A 19,970-nucleotide genomic window follows, 5' to 3' on the forward strand; every position below is an offset into this window, starting at 1 on the left:
TGCTGGGCAACACGGACTTTCAACTCCCTCCAAAGATTTTCTATGGGGTTGAGATCTGGAGACTGACTAGGCCACTCCAGGACCTTGAAATGCTTCTTACGAAGCCACTCCTTCGTTGCCCGGGCGGTGTGTTTGGGATCATTGTCATGCTGAAAGACCCAGCCACGTTTCATCTTCAATGCCCTTGCTGATAGAAGGAGGTTTTCACTCAAAATCTCACGATACATGGCCCCATTCATTCTTTCCTTTACACGGATCAGTCGTCCTGGTCCCTTTGCAGAAAAACAGCCCCAAAGCATGATGTTTCCACCACCATGCTTCACAGTAGGTATGGTGTTCTTTGGATGCAACTCAGCATTCTTTGTCCTCCAAACACGACGAGTTGAGTTTTTACCAAAAAGTTATATTTTGGTTTCATCTGACCATATGACATTCTCCCAATCCTCTTCTGGATCATCCAAATGCACTCTAGCAAACTTCAGACGGGCCTGGACATGTACTGGCTTAAGCAGGGGGACACGTCTGGCACTGCAGGATTTGAGTCCCTGGCGGCGTAGTGTGTTACTGATGGTAGGCTTTGTTACTTTGGTCCCAGCTCTCTGCAGGTCATTCACTAGGTCCCCCCGTGTGGTTCTGGGATTTTTGCTCACCGTTCTTGTGATCATTTTGACCCCACGGGGTGAGATCTTGCGTGGAGCCCCAGATTGAGGGAGATTATCAGTGGTCTTGTATGTCTTCCATTTCCTAATAATTGCTCCCACAGTTGATTTCTTCAAACCAAGCTGCTTACCTATTGCAGATTCAGTCTTCCCAGCCTGGTTCAGGTCTACAATTTTGTTTCTGGTGTCCTTTGACAGCTCTTTGGTCTTGGCCATAGTGGAGTTTGGAGTGTGACTGTTTGAGGTTGTGGACAGGTGTCTTTTATACTGATAACAAGTTCAAACAGGTGCCATTAATACAGGTAACGAGTGGAGGACAGAGGAGCCTCTTAAAGAAGAAGTTACAGGTCTGTGAGAGCCAGAAATCTTCTTTGTTTGTAGGTGACCAAGTACTTATTTTCCACCATAATTTGCAAATAAATCATAAAAAATACTACAATGTGATTTTTTTGAAAAAAATGTCTCAATTTGTCTGTCATAGTTGACGTGTACCTATGATGCAAATTACAGGCCTCTCTCATCTTTTTAAGTGGGAGAACTTGCACAATTGGTGGCTGACTAAATACTTTTTTCCCCCACTGTATGAGATGAGTAGTGCAAGATATATAAACATTATTAAAGTGACTAGTGTTCCATTTCTTAAAGTGGCCAGTGATTTCAATAGGCGGCAGCAGCAGCCTCTAATGTGCTTGTGATGGCTATTTAACAGTCTGATGGCCTTGAGATAGAAGCTATTTTTCATTCTCTCGGTCCCAGCATTGATGCACCTGTACTGACCTCGCCTTCTGGATGATAGCGGGGTGAACAGGCAATGGTTTGGGTGGTTGATGTCCTTGATTATCTTTTTGGCCTTCCTGTGACATCGGGTGCTGTATGTGTCTTGGAGGGCGGGTAGTTTTCCCCCGGTAATGCGTTTGGCAGACCGCACCACCCTCTGGAGTGCCCTGCGGTTGCGGGCGGTGCAGTTGCCGTACCAGGCGGTGATACAGCCCGACAGGATGCTCTCAATTTTGCATCTGTAAAGGTTTGTGGGGCCCCAGTGTTGAGGATCAGCAAAGTGGAGATGTTGTTTCGTACCTTCACCAACTGGGGGCGGCCCGTCAGGAAGTCCAGGACACAGTTGCACTGGGCGGGGTTCAGACCCAGGGCCTCAAGCTTGATAATGAGCTTGGAGGGAACTATGGTGTTGAATGCTGAGCTATAGTCAATTAACAGCATTCTTACATAGGTATTCCTCTTGTCCAGATGGGATAGGGCAGTGTGCAGTGTGATGGCGATTGCATCGTCTGTGGATCTATTGGGGCGGTAAGCAAATTGGAGTGGGTCTAGGGTGACAGGTAAGGTGGAGGTGATATGATCCTTGACTAGTGTCTCAAAGCACTTCATGATGACAGAGGTGAGTGCTACGGGGCAATAGTCATTTAGTTCAGTTACCTTTGCTTTCTTGGGTACAGGAACAATGGTGGCCATCTTGAAGCATGTGGGAACAGCAGACTGGGAAAGGGAGAGATTGAATATGTCCGTAAACACACCAGCCAGCTGGTCTACGCATGCTCTGATGACACGGCTAGGGATGCCATCTGGGCTGGCAGCCTTGCAGGAGTTAACATGCTTAAATGTCTTAATCACGTCGGCCACGGAGAAGGAGAGGCCACAGTCCTTGGTGGTGGGCCTCGTCAGTGGCACTGGGTTATCCTCAAAGCGGGCGAAGAAGGTGTTTGTCCGGAAGGAAGACGTCGGTGTCGGCGACGTGGCTGGTTTTCCTTTTGAATCCTGTACCAATATTCTAGAATATTGTACCTGTAACACACTCCCCCCGACGAAAATAAATAAATAATAGTTTTGTTATTCTGTTTGATTACTTTTACTTCACCTCCATTACACTGCAATACAGGGACTGACTGTTACTACTGGCTGAAATTATGACTTGTCAATCAGTCATTAAGGTGGCGCTATAGAAAATATAAAAATAAGTAAATGTGGTTTGATGTTCGTTGATGTTTCTGTAGCGTGTCAGTGGAGTGTGTGTTCAGTTAGCTTAGTAAAAAACCCTCCTTTTATAATGCCAACATGCTATATCCATCATGTCTATACATATTGACTGTAGTTCAGTGTCACTATAGTAAGCTTCTTAATCTCAACAGCCTTATTGTATTACTAGTAACTTTACATCTTACCAGACTGATATCTTTATATTCTAGTGTATTAGATGTATCTGGGTTGTCTTGTGTGTTGTACTAATTGCTTAGATTTTTATTGTAGCATCTTGGCTTTTTGAAAAGCTTGTTACAAATCAGATGTATTGTTTTATTATAGTAATGTACAATAACTTACATTGTATGTAACCCTGTGTTAATCTATGATATACTGTATGTTCCAAATTAATAATATAATTGAATAATAGCCAAATGAATTTAATATAAGTTGTATTTCATTTTTAATAGTACAATTAATAATAGTAAAGTTGTTATTCCTATTGCCGTGTGACAGTGTCCATCATTGAATGACTTGGGGCTCTATTCAAACTATCACTGAAGAGGTACAGATTGCGCTATAGAAATGTAAAGGTCATTTCCGATTGAGCCGACATATTCAGCATTTACCATGAATGCAGTCTCCGCTAACACGGGAACATTGACTTTTAAATTTAATTCACTCTGTAACACTGAACTTCCGCGATACGCATTGAGTCGTGCCCTGGTTTCTATGGCTATGAATGTTCGTACTCGCAGTAATGAATAGGTTTACCTGTGTGCATTCAAGGCCTTTAAGGTGTTCTCTGCTGGTCCAACTAAAATGTATTTGACATGGAACATAAACATTTACCTACTATACCATATTTGAACAGTTTATGTCCTTCCTACTAACTGCTGTATGTCTTACCTTTTTATTTCAGTGTAGTATAGGCCTCTGTAGTCTTTGTGCTGTACTATTGACTACTTATTGCTTGGATTCTTTTTAAATTGTAGCACCTTGGTTTTTAAAACATGTAGCATTTCTTACATTCTATGTAACCCTGTATGTTAATCTATGGAAACTGTATTTCATATTCCTTAAATAAATGAAGTAAAGCTGTTATTCCTATTGACGTGTGACATTGTGTCCATCTGTTATTAATTGAATGACTTGGTTTCCAGAGCTATGAATGTTCATACTCACATATAGGCCTAACTGTGTGAACTCAATGGCTTTAAAGGGGGCAATCGGCAGTTTAAACCGTAACAAAGCATTCACTGTTTTGGAAAAAAAGTTTAGGGATGGGGCTGGAGAAATGTAACCACTATCAAATTCATAGACAGAGTTATGGATGCAAGACCTGATATTAAAATGTAACCATGTTTTGAGGCAATACAGTGTTTGTTTACAATTACATGGTTAACAAACAGAAGTAAAACAAGCTTATATTTTGGGTTATGATTATGTAGGTCAGTTTAACTAAGCTCATGAGGCATTTAAGTTATATTCTTGAAGAATCAAAGTAAAAATAGTAAAAATCATTAATTGAAAAGCAAAAAATGGATGTACCAATCACAGATTGCCCATTTTAAGGTGTTCTCTGCTGGTCCAACTACAATTGAAAATAAATGTCACTACTGTACCACATTTTAAAAGTTTCAAAATGCTATATCAAGCAGCTAGGTCAGGTGGCTATTACTACCCAAACCTGAATCTAAAGAACTTAGAAATGCATTATTATACAACGTCACCAAACAATGAAGTTGATCTGAAAACAGGCAGGATGTTTTACTATTAAATACATTTTATTACACAAGCAGACAATGACAGTCTGGCCTTTTCACTTTTCACAGAAAGACAACTCAGAACATCTCATTGTGGGTCTTCTGGTTGGTCAGTAAAGCAGAGAGCCATGCAGTCTCAGCAGCTCCTTACTGCTGTGTGTGTGTGTGTGTGTGTGTGTGTGTGTGTGTGTGTGTGTGTGTGTGTGTGTGTGTGTGTGTGTGTGTGTGTGTGTGTGTGTCAGTAACCAGGCCGGTGCCAATGGTTTTGTTGCCATCTCCGATAGTGACCTAGATCTATCTGCTGCCTTCAACACCATGAACCATCAGATCCTCCTCTCCACCCTCTCAGGGCTGGTCATCTCAGGCTCTGCACACTCCTGGATTGCATCCTACCTAGCAGGTCTCTCCTACCAAGTGACGTGGAGAAGGTCTGGGTCTTCACCACGAGGTCGATCTACAGTTGTCCCCCAGGGCTCTGTGCTAGGTCCTCTCCCGTTCTCTCTGTACACCAAGTCAATTGATTCTGTTATACACTACCGGTCAAAAGTTTTAGAACACCTACTCATTCAAGGGTTTTGCTTTATTTGTACTATTTTCTACATTGTAGAAGAATGGTGAAGACATCAAAACTATGAAATAGCACATATGGAATCATGTAGTAACCAAAAAAGTGTTAAACAAACCTAAATATATTTGAGATTTGAGATTCTTCAAATAGCCACCCTTTGCCTTGATGACAGCTTTGCACACTCTTGGCATTCTCTCAACCAGCTTCACCTGGAATGCTTTTCTAACAGTCTTGAAGGAGTTCCCACATATGCTGAGCACTTGTTGGCTGCTTTTCCTTCACTCTGCGGTCCGACTCATCCCAAACCATCTCAATTGGGTTGAGGTCGGGGGATTGTGGAGGCCAGGTCATCTGATGCAGCACTCCATCACTCTCCTTCTTGGTAAAATAGCCCTTACACAGCCTGGAGGTGTGTTGGGTCATTGTCCTGTTGAAAAACAAATTATAGTCCCACTAAGCCCAAACCAGATGGGATGGTGTATCGCTGCAGAATGCTGTGGTAGCCATGCTGGTTAAGTGTGCCTTGAATTCTAAACAAATCACAGAGAGTGTCACCAGCAAAGCGCCCCCACACCATAACACCTCCTCCATGCTTTACAGTCGGAACTACACATGCAGAGATCATCCGTTCACCCACACTGCGTCTCTCAAATACACGGCGGTTGGAACCAAAAATCTCAAATTTGGACTCCAGACCAAAGGACAAATTTCCACCGGTCTAATGTCATTTGCTCGTGTTTCTTGGCCCAAGCAAGTCTCTTCTTATTATTGGTGTCCTTTAGTAGTGGTTTCTTTGCAGCAATTCGACCATGAAGGCCTGATTAACACAGTCTCCTCTGAACAGTTGATGTTGAGATGTGTCTGTTACTTGAACTCTGTGAAGCATTTATTTGGGCTGCAATTTCTGAGGCTGGTAACTCTAATGAACTTATCCTATGCAGCAGAGGTAACTTTGGGTCTTCCATTCCTGTCGCGGTCCTCATGAGAGACAGTTTCATCATAGCGCTTGATGGTTTTTGCGACTGCACTTGAAGAAACTTTCAAAGTTCTTGAAATGTTCCATATTGACTGACCTTCATGTCTTAAAGTAATGATGGACTGTCGTTTCTCTTTGCTTATTTGAACTATTCTTGCCATAATATGGACTTTTACCAAATAGGCCTATCTTCTGTATACCACCCCTACCTTGTCACAACACAACTGATAGGCTCAAACGCATTAAGAAGGAAAGAAATTCCACAAATTAACTTTTAACAAGGCACACCTGAAATGCATTCCAGGTGACTACCTCATGAAGCTGGTTGAGAGAATGCCAAGAGTGTGCAAAGCTGTCATCAAGGCAAAGGGTGTCTACTTTGAAGAATCTCAAATCTCAAATATATTTTGATTTGTTTAACACTTTTTGGTTACTACATGATTCCATATGTGTTATTTCATAGTTTTGATGTCTTCACTATTATTCTACAATGTAGAAAATAGTAAAAAAAAAATTAAAGAAAAACCTTTGACTGGTACTGCATATAGTGCAGCAGCTTCTTACTGCAGTGTGTGTGTGTGTGTGTGTGTGTGTGTGTGTGTGTAGGGAGTGCTGCGTCATTCGTCAAGGATGACCTGTTTACTGTTGTCTTGTTATAAAGCGTACTGCCTCACACTGCATTTTCATATTGATTTGCCAAATCTACATTTTCTGAATTTCTCATGTTCTTTCATTGTTTGTTCCAAAAGCCAAGTGAAAATGAGACTTGGTAGTGTAAGACTATGATTGGTCATTTCAGCCCTGTTCTTATTCCTTATCAGTGCATCCTTCCTTGAATCACTGATTTGGCATGATTGGACAGGTGAACAAAAGGGCTCCTTTCACTTCTACAGTCAGTTCCAATCAGTGGTCAGGCTACTTAAAGGAAGGTAGATGTGATGATGGCACATTTAAAATCATTTGAATAGTGGTGTGTACACCTGTGTGCATTTCCATAGCATAGTTCAGTAACAGGAAAGGTTTTGTAATGTAAAATGGGGGAATAGCCTAGATATGCCTGCCTGAACTTGGCCTACAAGAACTGATGTTCATTTTCCATTGCAAATAGTTTATTTTGAAAGCAAGGTTGTGAGGCAGTTATGCCCTCTGAGAGTTGAGTTATTGACTAGACTGGTGGGGGTCGGGCATGCAGGCGGCTCGGGCTGGCTGGTCAGAATAAAGACAATCAAAAGTCTTTGTATTTTTTTCAAGAGTTGTTCATTTGTTAGGCTATTGGTTAAAGGTGCAACACAATATTTATTATTGAATTACCTTCGATCTAGGTCAGTCGTATTAATCACTTAAACATATTTAATAATGATCTCTTACCTAGCTTGATGATTGTGGGCATTTTTGCTTACTTTTTGTTCTAAATAGAGACGGCATATTGGATTGTGTAAAAATGCAGGAAATTAGACGCATAAACAAAGAAATACTTATTTGCATGATTTTTATTGTGAAACCATGATTGTGAGGCGGTTATGCCCTCTGAAAACAACGTTAATCTGGATGGCTGGCAGTGACTTCAGTTGTGTTGGCAGATGTTTAGAATAAATATGTCATGGGTGTTGTCTTGTCCTATAACAGTAGAACTGCCCCTGCACACTGCCAACTGACAGTTGGATGTTGAAAGACTCCTGTTGAACCTGATCGACTGGTTTTCATGGGAAAATGTTAACATGAGAAGGGTGTCAACTGCGGACACTAGGTGGAAATGTGCACAACAAAGACTCCACCTCCCTATTTATATAATGAATATGAATTCGGAGGACAGAAATTATTAAATATTGAAGCATTAGACCTATCACTAAAAGCTTCAGTCATACAAAAGTTATACTTAAATCTGAACTGGTTCTCAGGAAATAACGGATGGACATCATGAAAATGATCGGAGAGGTTGAGGGTAGAGGAAGTTCAGGTGTAAAAACAAACAAAATAGAATTATTGTAAAATTGACTGTGTCCATAAAATGTATATAGTATGTATAAGCTGGAAGTAGAGGCCTAAGCATTGTTGTTCACTAGTTTACTCCAATTAGGGAAGGGGTGGTGGGGTTGGAAAGTAATAAAGATAAATATATTTTTTAAAAGGATATGTATATAAATATATATATGTATGTGTATATGTATAAATGTAAAACATATGGGGCATTGGAAGTGATGCAGACAATTACATTGATGGAAGTTACAATCTGCAATATTAAAGCTGATCTACCCCCTACATTTTTTTTTCAAATAAACTCCACCTCCCTATATAACAGGCTCTGCAAGTGGGTGATCATTTGATAATTTGAGAGGGGAAGCACTCCATCTAGAATGAGTCTCTCTGGGGAGAATGAGGGGGGAAGCAATCCCTCTAGTATCTGTGAAGAGACTGAAGAGAGAGACACTGCTGCTAGAATGAGTTTGTCAGGAAGTGAGGGAGCAATGTCCCCTAAAAATAGTTTTCCTGCAGAACAGGACACTGGCAGTGAACTTAAGAGGTAAGATCCCCAAATAGGTAAGTGTGAAGGAGCTGAGATTTTTTAACAACTCTCGTACAAACATGTATTGTTGTGATTTGTCTTTATTTAATGCAATAGATCAAGTGAATCAGACCTTTTGTTGGAGCCGAATTTACTGTATCACTAACCTATACCTAGCTGTTATGTGCATTAAGAGTGATGACAATTATAAGTAACCATAAAAAGCACAGATACAAAAATCTGAAATGTGTGCAAACTCACCTACACTCTTAGAAAAAAAAGGTTCTATCTAGAACCTGTAAATGGGTTCTTCAGCTGTCCCCTTAGGAGAAAGTTTTGAAGAACCCTTTGCAGTAGCGTTGCGTGGGTAAAATCACTGGGGAAGCCAAGCCCTATGTGTTGTGATAATTGCGTTGTTTGCTCTATAACCTGTTAATTCATACAGTGGCTTGCGAAAGTATTCACCCCCCCTTGGCATTTTTCCTATTTTGTTGCCTTACAACCTGGAATTAAAATGGATTTTTGGGGGGTTTGTATCATTTGATTTACACAACATGCCTACCACTTTGAAGATGCAAAATATTTTATTTTGTGAAACAAACAAGAAATAAGACAAAAATAATAATAATTGAGCGAGCATAACTATTCACCCCCCCCCAAAGTCAATACTTTGTAGAGCCACCCTTTGCAGCAATTACAGCTGCAAGTCTCTTGTGCCAAGCTTAGAGAGACATACCCCATCTAACTGCTCCTGCTCCTTCAAGTTGGATCGGTTCCGCTGGTGTACAGCAATCTTTAAGTCATACCACAGATTGAATTGGATTGAGGTCTGGGCTTTGACTAGGCCATTCCAAGACATTTAAATGTTTCCCCTTTAACCACTTGAGTGTTGCTTTAGCAGTATGCTTAGGGTCATTGTAAAATGCATGTAATACATGTAAAATGTATTGTCCTGCTGGAAGGTGAACCTCCGTCCCAGTCTCAAATATCTTGGAAGACTGAAACAGGTTTCCCTCAAGAATTTCCCTGTATTTAGCGCCATCCATCATTCTTTCAATTATGACCAGTTTCCCAGTCCCTGCCGATGGAAAAACATCCCCACAGCATGATGCTACCACCACCATGCTTTACTGTTGGGATGGTGTTCTCGGGGTGATAAGAGGTGTTGGGTTTGCGCCAGACATAGCGTTTTCCTTGATGGCCAAAAAGCTCAATTTTAGTCTCATCTGACCAGAGTACCTTCTTCCATATGTTTGGGGAGTCTCCCACATGCCTTTTGGCGAACACCAAACGTGTTTCCTTATTTTTTTCTTTAAGCAATGGCTTTTTTCTGGCCACTCTTCCGTAAAGCCCAGCTCTGTGGAGTGTACGGCTTAAAGTGGTCCTATGGACAGATACTCCAATCTCCGCTGTGGAGCGTTGCGGCTCCTTCAGGGTTATCATTGTTCTCTTTGTTGCCTATCTGATTAATGCCCTCCTTGCCTGGTCCGTGAGTTTTGGTGGGCGGCCCTCTCTTGGCAGGTTTGTTGTGGTGCCATATTCTTTCCATTTTTTAAATAATGGATTTAATGGTGCTCCGTGGGATGTTCAAAGTTTCAGATATTTTTTTATAACCCAACCCTGATCTGTACTTCTCCACAACTTTGTCACTGACCTGTTTGGAGAGCTCCCTGGTCTTCATGGTGCCGCTTGCTTGGTGGTGCCCCTTGCTTGGTGGTGTTGCAGACTCTGGGGCCTTTCAGAACAGGTGTATATATACTGAGATCATGTGACAGATCATGTGACACTTAGATTGCACACAGGTGGACTTTATTTAACTAATTTTGTGACTTCTGAAGGTAATTGGTTGCACCAGATCTTATTTAGGGGCTTAATAGCAAAGGGGGTGAATAGTTATTTTTTTCATTCCACTTCACCAATTTTGACTATTTTGTGTATGTCCATTACATGAAATCCAAATAAAAATCAATTTAACTTACCGGTTGTAATGCAACAAAATAGGAACAACGCCAAGGGGGATGAATACCTTTGCAAGGCACTGTAGCTTACTGCATAAACCTAATTGCTACAGTACTGTTTTTAATTGGTTAATGTTGCATAGGCTTACGTTTTTTAAAAAGTCAAGTAAAAAATAAATCTGAGCGGTAGATCTCGGCATGCATTTTGAGAAAAGGTTGGTGACCACTGTTCTAGAGTTTTCCCTGTTAACACTATCAACGTTTTCCTTTTATTGTGGCAATTGTGATCGAATCAACATTAGCCACTTTTAACGAAACAAAGCAAATTATGCAAGAGATTTTGTTGTAGGCAGAATGCATCGGAGTAGGATTCTATTGGCATTACTCAGTCTATTTAGTACTCTACACAGACCTATGTGGTATAAACAATCAGAGCTGCAGTAGGCCTATATGCAAACAGACTATTGCCATATATGGATCTGTGCCATTTACTTTGAACTGGACTGTTTTTACAGCATGAGCGGTTATGAGTAGATGCACACGTTTTGAGATCAAAACGAGAGCTGCGTGTAGCCACGTGTGCACATTTTGTTCATATCCTTTGCTAGTTAGTGAGTTATTACCCAGTTATAGATCATTTTCTAGTCAGCAATAGGGGAGTGATTGCTTTCCTACAAGAGCACAAAACGTGTACATTTCTAGACATCTTTGAAAAGCAAGTCAGGTAAAGAGCTTTTTTTTGTCTTAAAGGGGCAGTGTTGTGTTTTGAGATAGCTTATTCAAGACTAAGTAGCCAATAGGCAGAGGGTAGAATAATTTGTCTGATTCTCTGTAATAACAGTATGGGAATAATAATGAACATTATGTGGTAAAGTGGTCACTTGCATCAAACAACACATTTTCAGTCACCTCCTTGTCTGAAGGACAAGTGGATAATCAGGTTAATGTCGAGCCCTGCATGTTTTTTTTCTCCAAAAGTCTCATTGAATGTAGGCCTACATTAAACACCACACATTGGTGGCTGCTACTGTAGGCTGAATGATAGAACAGCTATTTCTATGTTAAAATGTTATTGGATGCTTTTATAGTAGGTCACTCTGGTAGGCCTACATTATGATCAAATAGCCACAGTAGCCTACTTGGCCACTGTTAAAACTGTAACTTAAAGCGGGTACAGCCTCAGTGTCCACAGTAAATACGAGCTGGAAGTTGCACAGAATTTTCACAATGTTCAAGTTTGCGCTCAGCAAACTTGAAATTTGCTCAGTGACAAAAGAATTAGAGGGAACATTGGGTAGAATAACCCTTTTGGGTTCCATGCAGAACACTTTCCACAGATGGTTCTACATTGAACCCAAAAGTGTTCTACCAGGAACCAAAAAGGGTTATCCTATGGGGACAGCCAATGAACCCTTTTGGAAACCTTTTTTCTAATTGTGTACGTTGTAAACTCACATCCTGCTTTAAACAGGTTCAAGACAGACCGACCAGTCTCACCTGTGCCTAGCTGTGTCTCCATGAAGAGTGACAGGTCTATGCGATCTCCTATTGACTTAAGGGAGGGAGACTTTTCCATTGAGCAAAGGTGAGACATTGTGCTTCAGATATATTATGCTTTTTTCTGGTTTCTTCTGTGCAGGTTCTGAGGGAAGGTTAATTATTTCTGCTCCTATGGCTTTAAACAGGTTCAAGACAGACCGACCAGTCTCACCTGTACCTAGCTGTGTCTCCATGAAGAGTGACAAGTCGAAGGGACTAAATATTTACTTCAGGGATGGAGAAGTATCTACTGGGCAAAGGTGAACTGAGACATAACATATGGTGTTTGATTATGGCATTTCCTTTTATTTACTGTGACGAGTACTGAGTATACGAAGAAGCAGGACGCATACGCAGGAATTAACAAGGTCAAGGTTTACTAAACAATGAACAAGAGAAATAACAACGATAGAGTAAACTACACAAAGCTAAACAATCACAAACAACATCATCCAGAACAGTCCAGGGCTAAATAGGGGTGGTGACGAGATGATGAGGTGCAGGTGCGCTGGAGGTGATTAGGGTGCGTTGGGTTTCCATTCCGGTGTTGCCGAGGTGGTGCGCTCAGACCGGTGGCTCAGTAGACCGGCGAATCAGAGCCCCGGAGAGGAGCAACGGGAGGAGATGTGACAATTTACCATCTTATGTATATATACATAAATACATATACATATACATATACAAATACATATTTATAGATAAAGACTGATGTTATTGCGCTCTGTGCTCATTCTTACCCTGCAGTATCTCTGAGGAGGATGACCAGTCAATGGATCACCAACCCAGAGTCCTTACTGATGACAAAGTGTGAGTGATCGCAGTTTGCACTGCATCCTACCTATTTTCTATTCGTTTTATTCACCAGCCATGTGTCTGATGACATCTAGTTCCTTTACTCTGTGAAGTTCCAGATAATAGCCACCAATTCATCATTCAGGATGTCTAATTCAGCTTGTTAAAGGATTTGAACTGTCTAAAGGACACCGTCATTTACTCTGACATTATACTAGAAATGTAAATAAAGTAGTATGATGACTATAATAGTGAGACTGTACCCAAGGTTTAGTGTAACTATCAGGAGATACAGAGAGCATTGTCTCCCAGGAAAAGCACCACATGCTGTGGCTTAATCTTCACTTAGCCTAGCTAACTCTAGGATGTCAAACTGTTGGACTGTTTCATCATTGATCACATCCAGGTTAGAGTTTATATTTGTGTAATTCAATTCAACAAGGAACATCTTTCTTTTCCACATATAGGTACCAAACTGTTTCCACTAAGACCGAAGTCCAGGATAAAATGAAATCCTACTTGAAGAATAGGGCATATTCTTTATTTGAGGGCATTGAAGATCAAGGAACAACAACACCTCTTAACAACATCTACACAGAGCTCTGCATCATACAAGGTGAAAGTGGAGAGGTCAATTATGAACATGAGGTGAGACAGATTGAGACAGCATGCAGATTTCCAGTAGAACAAGATACATCAATCCATCTCAATGACATCTTCAAACCCTTACCTGGACAAGACAAGCCTATCAGAACAGTGCTGACAAAGGGAGTTGCTGGCATCGGAAAAACAGTGTCTGTGCTGAAGTTCATGTTGGACTGGGCTGAAGGAAAAGCAAACCAAGACATCCAGATCATCTTTCCACTTCCTTTTCGGGATCTGAACTTGATGAGAGATAAAAATCAAAGTCTGATAGAACTAATTCATCACTCCTGTTTAGAAACAAAAGAATCAGAAATCTCAGAAAACGAAAATGTTGTGTTTGTTTTTGATGGTCTGGATGAATGTCGCCTTCCTCTGGACTTCCAGAATAATAAGATCTGCTGTGATGTCACAGAGTCAACTTCAGTGGATGTGTTGCTGACAAACCTCATCAAAGGGAATCTGCTTCCCTGTGCTAATATCTGGATAACCACCCGACCTGCAGCAGCCAGTCAGATCCCTCCTGAGTGTGTTGACCAGGTGACAGAGGTACGAGGGTTCAATGACCCACAGAAGGAGGAATACTTCAGGAAGAGAATCGGTGAGGAGGACCTGGCCAGCAGAATCATCTCACACATAAAGACATCAAGGAGCCTCCACATCATGTGCCACATTCCAGTGTTCTGTTGGATTTCAGCCACTGTCCTAGAGAGACTATTGGTTGAAGCAGAGAGTCAAGAGATCCCCAAGAATTTGACTCAAATGTACGCTCACCTCGTGATCTTCCAGTCAAAACTGAGGAGTCAGAACTATCCTGTAGAGCATGCCAACGATTCTCATTGGGATAAAGTGATGATTCTGGCACTGGGAAAACTGGCTTTTCAACAGTTAGAAAAAGGCCATCTGATATTCTATGAGGAAGACCTGAGAGAGTGTGGCATTGATATCAAGGACGCGTCGGTGTACTCTGGAGTGTGCACTCAGATCTTCTGAGAAGAGTCTGGGCTTAACCAGATAAAGGTGTACTGCTTTGTACATCTGAGTATCCAGGAGTTTCTTGCTGCACTATATGTGTTCCTCGTGTTCACAAACGACAACAACAATCTGATGGCTAAAGAGAAATCCCTCCGCAACAAAAACAGTCTATATCAAGATGCAGTGGACAAGGCCTTGCAGTGTGGAAATGGCCATCTGGACCTTTTCCTCCGCTTCCTTCTAGGCATTTCACATGAGTCCAATCAGCATTTCCTACAAGGCCTACTGACACCAACAAGAAGCAGATCACAGAGCAACAAGAAAACAGTCAAGTACATCAAGGAGAAGATCAGAAAGAAACTCCCTCTGGAGAGGTGCATCAATCTGTTCCACTGTCTGAATGAACTGAATGATCATTCTCTAGTGGAGGAAATCCAAAGCTACCTGAGCTCAGGAAGTCTCTCAAAATCTAAACTCTCATTTCGACAGTGGTCAGCTCTGGTCTTCATGTTGCTGACCTCAGAGAAGCTGGATGTGTTTGATCTGAAGAAATACATCAGATCAGATGAATCTCTTCTCAAACTTCTCCCAGTTGTCAGATCCTCTAGAACAGCCTTGTAAGTGCTTAGTCAAATTAAATTAAATTCCAGACAGCATGCTAATGTAACATAATAATGAACATCAAATGTAATTACTAGTTAGGCTGACAACTCAATCCCTAACGGAAGATTTTTTGTTGGCACCTGGGTATCTTGAGATGCACTTTTTTTTTTCACAGGCTGAACGAATGTAAACTCACCAAGAAAAGCTGTGAGGCAATAGCTTCTGTTCTCAAATCAAATTCATGCTGCCTGAGACTGCTGGACATGAGTGGCAATAAACTTCAGGATTCAGGAGTGAAGCTGCTCTCTGCTGGACTGGGGTATCCACACTGTAAACTGGAGAAATTTAAGTGAGTGACTTTGACTGTCTCCACTGGAAAGTGGATGTTGTAAATATAAAGATGTAACTTCTTCATGTTGTAAATGTAGTTATAGATTTGTGTGGATTACTTAGCTGGATCATCTCTTCCCAGGTTGAATGATTGCAACCTTACTGAGAAATGATTTGAGGTGCTGGCTTCAACTCTCTGGGTTCAACACCTCAAGTTTGAGAGAGCTAGACCTGGGAGGAAATACACTTGTAAACTAGGGAAACTGAGATGTGTGACTGTCAGATGTTGTTATTATGAAAATGTAAATTACTACTTAATATTGTCTATAGCATCATTAGCTAGGTTTCCATCCAATTGGCAACCGATCTTCATGCGAATATTCTATAATCAGCATAACTAAAATATGCGCTTTTTCCCACCAGAGATATTTCCACCAAATTCACTTGTTGCAGATAAAAAGCTGTGCGTGATGGTTTCCATGGCATTTTCAACTCTAGGCCTACTGATGGTTTTGTCACTACAAATGTTGCTTTATATAGTGAATGTAGCCACTCTGGTATTGGCACTTGCGCTCTAGCCAACAGCTGGCAGATACAGTGCGGGTATAGCCTATATGCTGAGATTATTATGGACAAAAGAGGCACAGCAGCTAAGCATCGATCATCATGTCATCAGAATAAGACCCTCGATATTTATTGGAAAGGAGCATCAAGCTCATCACCTTGTGAAGTTCATAACTTATTTCATCTGTAGCCTAATAAACTGCATGCTTTCCCGATTTGTAGTGGGAGGACCACACAAAATGTGACTCCAAATGTACTTCGATATGATCGTTATTATATCAATATTTGCTGATAAAAGCGTTTCCACCGCCATTTCCTGACTAAGTTTACAGACACTAAAAGATCCCACCTTGTCTAGCGTATTTTGTTTAGTTGACATTTGGAAAGGTAACCGACGAAGTTGCTGTTTCCATCAGGCCTGTCGTGACATCTTTTCATCCACATGTAGTTTACGCTCATATAAAGGTTGGATGGAAACCTGGTTAATGTAGTTCTAGATTTGTGTGGATTACTTACTCCTCTCTCTCCAGATTGAAATATTGAAACCTAACTGAGAAATCCTATGAGGTGCTGGCTTCAACCCTCAGCTTAAACACATCAAGTTTGAGAAAGCTAGACTTGGAGGAAATTAACTCCAGGATTCAGGAGTGAGATTCATCTGTGCTGGACTTGAGAATCCACAATGTAAATTGGAGACACTGAGGTAAAACTATCCCTCATCAAATCAAATGAAGTTGTATTTGTCGCATACACATATTTAGCAGATGTTATTGCGGGTGTAGCGACATTCTTGTGTTCCTAGCTCCAACTTAGTTCAGTTTATTAATTCAACCATAAAAAAAAAAAACAAGCACACATAACACTTGAAAAAGCCATACATGCACATGAGTAAAATCATGGAGGATAACACACAGTAAAGACTGGGACTTATTTCCATTGTGGTCCTCTTACAGTGCAGTAATATCTAACAATTCACAACAATAAACACAAATCTAAAAGTAAAATAATGGAATTAAGAAATATTTAAATATTAGGACAAGCAATGTTGGAGTCCGGAGTATAAATAATATATATGCATATACTGTATGTGTATATGTCACAGGAGGTTGGTTGCACCTTAATTGAGGAGGATGGGCTCTTGGTAATGGCTGGGGCGCAATTAGTGGAATGGTATCAAATACATCAAACACATGGTTTCCATGGTTTCCATATGTTTGATGCCATTCTATTTGTTCCGTTCCAGACATTATTATGAGCCGTCAGCAGCCTCCACTGGTATATGTGATGGGATTATAGACATCATGGACAGTATGTGGATAGAATATTTAACATATCTGTAGAATACGTAGGATAGAATAGTATATATACAGCAATAGTTGAATAGGATGGTATTGACTAGAATACAGTATATACATATGAAATTAGTAAAACAGTATGTAAACATTAAAGTGACCAGTGTTCCATTATTAAAGTGGCCAATGATTCCATGTCTATGTACATAGGGCAGCAGCCTCTAAGGTGCAGGGTTGAGTAACCAGGTGGTAGCCAACTAGTGACAGTGACTAAGTTCAGGGCAGTGTACTGGCTGGAGTCCGGCTAGTGATGGCTATTTAACTGATGGCCTTGAGATAGAAGCTGTTTTTCAGTCTCTCGGTCCCAGCTTTGATGCACCTGTACTGACCTCGTCTTCTGGATGATAGCGGGGTGAACAGGCCGTGGCTCAAGTGGTTGATGTCCTTGATTAATACTTTTGTCCTTCTTGTGACATCGGGTGCTGTAGGTGTCCTGGAGGGCAGGCAGTGTGCCCCCGGTGATGCGTTGGGCAGACCGCACCACCCTCTGGAGAGCCCTGCGGTTGCGGGCAGTGCAGTTGCCGTACCAGGCAGTGATACAGCCCGACAGGATGCTCTCAATTGTGCATCTGTAAAAGTTTGCGAGGGGCCCACTGCGGCCCTGTCGATGTGGATGGGGGCGTGCTCCCTCCACGATCAGCTCCTTCGTTTTGTTGATGTTGAGTGAGAGGTTATATTCCTGGCACCACTCCGCCAGGGCCCTCACCTTCTCCCTGTAGGCGGTCTCATCATTGTTGGTAATCAGGCCTACTACTGTTGTGTCGTCTGCAAACTTGATGATTGAGTTGGAGGCGTGCGTGGCCACGCAGTCATAGGTGAACAGGAAGTACAGGAGGAGGCTGAGCACGCACCCTTGTGGGGCCCCTGTGTTGAGTATCAGCGTAGTGGAGGTGTTGTTTTCTACCTTCACCACCTGGTGGCGGCCCGTCAGGAAGTCCAGGACCCAGTTGCACAGGGCGGGGTTCAGACCCAGGGCCTCGGGCTTAATGATGAGCTTGGAGAGTACTATGGTGTCAATGAGTTTTACTTAGTTTCACTTGGGCCCGGGATTTCATCCAAGGCAGTGCACTGGACAGCCGACAATGTGACTTTTAAAGGTTTATTTATGCTTGAGTGGACATGTTCTACATTTACAGTGAATGGGATCTCCACAAACTTTGGGAAAATGTCAGCATTGTCGACTGTCCAGTGCGCTGCTCTGTAACGCGCCTTGGATTGAATTCCTCATGTCACAATTTCTATTTTTTATCTTTAACTCTGCATTGTTGGAAAAGGACCCGTGAGTAAGCATTTTCACTTTTAGTCTACACCTGTTGTTTACGAAGCATGTGACAAATACAATTTTATTTGATCCTGGCCTTGGTCTCTGATGTAGCATAATTGAAGACAATTTGTATCGTTGTCTTTAGAGTATGTACTATTATCACATTAAATTATGAATCGGGGCACCAGTTCGTTATTATTGATCAGTTTAGTTGTGTTCATTTCGATTCAATAAAAGGTTCAACATATGACATTAAAATGACACATCGCTACTGATGCAAAATGTAAATTTTCTGGAATATTTGACATTGTGTAACTTTTCTCCCTCACTTTCCACAGGCTGGCAGGCTGTAGCATCACAGAGGAAGGCTGTGCTTCTCTTCTTTCAGCTCTGAGGTCAAACCCCTCCCACCTGAAGGAGCTGGACCTGAGAGGAAATACTCCAGGAGACTCTGGAGTGAAGCTGCTCTCTTCTGTACGAGAGGATCCCCTCTATACACTGGAGACACTGCGGTGAGTTTTACTGATCAGTTTCATGAGCACACTGATATAGTGATCAATAAGCCATTGTAGACATCCAGACACCCGGGTCATATTCATTTGTGCAAACTGTAGCAAAACGTTTTGCAACACATGCTAGTTTCTTATTGGACATGTTCAGGTAGTCCCTGCCTGTTTTGTTCCGTGTTCTTCTCTTTGATGCCTAGTGAATACGACCCCTATATGTCTATGCTGCTGTATGAGGACTTAGATCCACTTCCCTTCTTTCTTTCCCAGGTTAAATTACTGAAAGCTCACTGAGATTCAGTGAAGGAATGGCCTCAGCTCAAAATCCTTGGTTGTGGGAGTGCCCTGCAGTTAAATGCTTCTGGGACAGTTACAAAATTCATTTCAAAGTGCATGAATGTAAATATTCGATGCTTCGAATCAACGATGACAGTTCCTTGAATCTCTCAATAAATCAGAGAGCCCTGGTGAAGTGGTGCTAGGAAAATAACCTCTCCCTCAACAAACGCATCACCGGGGGCACACTGCCTGCCCTCCAGGACATCTAAAGCACCCGGTGTCACAGGAAGGCCAAGAAGATCATCAAGGATTTCAGCCACCCGATCCACGGTCTGTTCACCTCGCCACCATCTAGAAGGTCGGAGACAGTACAGGAGCATCAGACTGTTAAATAGGGGGGAGGGGCGGGTGGTTGGACGGGTGTGGTTGAAGAAATGGGGATTGAGGCACACTTTTTTGTTTTCTTGTTTAAATATTGTACCTGTAGAAATTCAGAATGTGTTCATTCAGTTTGATTAATTGTACTTAATCTCCATTACACTACAATACAGGGACTGACTGTTACGATGAATTGTCAATCAGTCAGTAAGGTGGCGCCATAGGAAATGTAAATAGATGTAAATGTGGTTTGATGTTCCTTGATGTATTCTGTTGTGTGTTAGTGTAGTGTGTGTTCTGTTAGCTTAGTAAAAAGCCCTCCTTTTATGACATCATGCTAAA

At 41.6% G+C, this 19,970-nt stretch overlaps 1 pseudogene across 1 annotated transcript; it reads left to right on the top strand.

Moving 5' to 3' along the window:
- Window positions 1-8,271: 8,271 nt before the first annotated feature.
- Window positions 8,272-19,246, top strand: LOC311103250 (NLR family CARD domain-containing protein 3-like; annotated as a pseudogene). The gene is made up of 10 exons (XR_014615812.1): window positions 8,272-8,464; window positions 11,876-11,989; window positions 12,090-12,203; window positions 12,688-12,750; window positions 13,203-14,969; window positions 15,131-15,304; window positions 15,428-15,534; window positions 16,488-16,552; window positions 18,804-18,977; window positions 19,242-19,246. The product of XR_014615812.1 is annotated as an NLR family CARD domain-containing protein 3-like (transcript).
- Window positions 19,247-19,970: the final 724 nt, after the last annotated feature.

This window comes from Coregonus lavaretus (assembly GCF_964263955.1).
Source record: "Coregonus lavaretus genome assembly, chromosome: 28".
In the NCBI taxonomy this organism is placed as follows: Eukaryota; Metazoa; Chordata; class Actinopteri; order Salmoniformes; family Salmonidae; genus Coregonus; species Coregonus lavaretus.